Source organism: Nematolebias whitei, chromosome 9 (genome assembly GCF_014905685.2).
Source record: "Nematolebias whitei isolate Nwh7 chromosome 9, NemWhi1, whole genome shotgun sequence".
Lineage (NCBI taxonomy): Eukaryota > Metazoa > Chordata > Actinopteri > Cyprinodontiformes > Rivulidae > Nematolebias > Nematolebias whitei.
Window position 1 is genome coordinate 31,301,112 of NC_056506.1, and position 2,619 is coordinate 31,303,730.

Here is a 2,619-nt window from a genome sequence, read left to right on the forward strand (position 1 = left end):
CTGTATAACAAGCCAACCCTAACTATAGGATTTATCAAAAAGGAAAGTTTTAAGCCCAGTCTTAAAACTGGACATGTCAGCCTCATGGACGGAAAATGGAAGTTGGTTCCACGAGAGAGGAGCCTGATAACTGGAAGATCTTCCTCCCATTGTGCTTTTGGAAACTCTAGGAACCGTGAGTATGGAACAATAAGATCTGTAATATAAGATGGAGCTAGTTTATTGAGAGCTTTGTAGATTAGAAGTAAGATTTTGAATTCAATTCTGGATTTGACAGGGAGCCAGTGAAGAGAAGCTAAAACTGGAGATTTGATTTCTCCTATTAACTCTATTCAAAGCATTACATTGATTTTACGTGTAATTTGGTGTTTTCAATTCTGACACAAAAAAGAGAAACTGGTTTAAAGCTCTTCAGTCTCACTTTTCATATTTTTTAACTCCCCACATAAAGTGTGAAAATGCTACAAATATAAAAATACTTAATGCCACAAACAAAAATGCAATGTTTAATAATTGTTACTGAGTTACTAGAAGTGTTGCAGTTGTTCTCATTATTTTCAAGCTCCTTAGATTTGGTGAAGTTGTTCCACAAAACCACACACAGTCAATTAGTCTGACATCTGTTGTTTATCACTTTATTGTAACTGTACAAAAAATTCAGCAAATAAAATACTTGTTTTGTGAAATTCATTTGGCAAGTTTTACAGAGGTAAAATGATCCATACGTTTAGTTTAATTTTTTTTACATGGTTCATTTTTTTTTGGTGAACACGCACACATTTGTGAGTTGTTTGTTCTTTTTACTAGTAGAATAAAAATGTTGTCCACCACTAAACAGCAACCACCTCCACTTTATCAAGATACAGCAAATGTATTGGAAGGAAAATAAAACTACACGGAAAAAAAAAATACATTATCAAAATACATTATTTATAGAATGAAAAAGGTTGAGGGAAAAAAATCCTGTTTATTTTTGTACAGTAATCCACCCAAATCCACTCTGTCAGACAGAACTGTGCAAAATAAAGATGCAAATAAATTAAGAATCACTCACATACACATAACTTTTCCCCTAAAGGATTGTTTGATCCACTAGAAGCATAGTGGCCTGAAGATTAAAAATAAATTTTTTTCTGTCTATCTAAGGAGTCAATCATCACAAGTAATGTTTTTTTGTTTTGTTTATTTTAAGAGCGCATTTTTCTTATAAAATGTGTCCCAGCCTTGTGGAAAGAAATACAGTCCCCTTGGGTTTAACTTCTGCTTCAGGACTGGTCACAACAATCCCACTGTTTTTATTTCACATTCTTTATTTAAACTAAATCTAACCTCCTGATTCACTCAGTAACACCAGCGGGAGATAAACCCAGCCTCTAGTCGGCACAGAGGGGAGGAATGAAGACTAAAAGTCAAGTTTGTCCCTGAAAATTGAGACATAAAAACGTCCTGGATTTAGCTGGAGTGAGGGGCTGTTGGGTCTCAGCGGGGGTGTCGTGCTTTCAGATGAGAGGTGGGTGGGGGGGGAACTCTACGAGTTGCTGGCAGCATTTTCATTACTAGGTGAGCTTGGGGAGGAAGAAGAGGAGGAAGGGGGAGAGAAGTTAATTCCTGATAACCCTGGAGGGTCTGTGGCTGTGTTCTGTCCGCTCAGACTCTTCCTGCACACCGGACACGTGTCGTGCTGTCAGAAAGAAGAAACAAAATATGTTACCGTTAAAATGAGTTTAAAAGCTGTTTTGGAAAGTAGATTATTATCCTGCACGTGCACAACATGCATGAAGCAACCAACTTTTCTCAAACTAGAACAATCCAACAAATTAATACAGATAAACTCCAAGAATGTCCCAGGATTGGGTGGGAAGAGTACAAAATTTTGATTTTAAGTAAGCAACTTAACTTTATAGTTATTAAGCCCATGCATGCACAACTGGGAGTAAACTGGTTCCAAAAGGCAAAAAAAAAACCCAAAAAAAACCAGTGATAAATGAGCTTGTGTTGCTGAAATTTGATTTTAAAATTTAAGATTTGGTCAGGATAATGTGACAAAGTACAAAGTCACACACACAAAAAAAATGCCTGGTTAAAGAAAATAGAAAAGGCAGAAGTTTCAGGAAGGAAATGTTGAGAGAAGCACAGAGAAATTTATACAGTAGTCCCTCGTTTATCACGGGGGATCCGTACCCTGAAGACCCGCGATAAGTGAAAAACGTGAAATAGGAATAGTAGTACAAGTAGTAAGTAGTTTATTTTATTATTTATATGGATGTGTATATATAAAAGGTATTTTAAACCCATCCCACACTCTTTCAATTTTCTAAACAATGTTTCTAAACTCTAAACGCTCTAAAAGAGCACAGAATGTCATGATTTCAGCTCTCTGCCTCCTCTGTTCTTTGCCACCTGAAAGCGCTCTTGGCCACGCCCACTTCTCCACTCTGCACACTGAACATCTCATCAGCTGCAGCAGGAAGTTTATACTGCAGCAGGAAGTTTATACTGCAGCAGGAAGTTTACACTGCAGCAGGAAGTTTATACTGCAGCAGGAAGTTTATGCTGCAGCAGGAAGTTTATGCTGCAGCAGGAAGTTTATACTGCAGCAGGAAGTTTATACTGCAGCAG

General features: G+C 37.3%; 1 protein-coding gene across 1 annotated transcript in view; it reads left to right on the top strand.

The window, feature by feature from the left end:
- LOC119414221 (chloride channel protein 2-like) overlaps positions 1-2,619 on the top strand; it is a 553,451-nt gene that overhangs the window by 2,587 nt on the left and 548,245 nt on the right. The window lies entirely within an intron of this gene.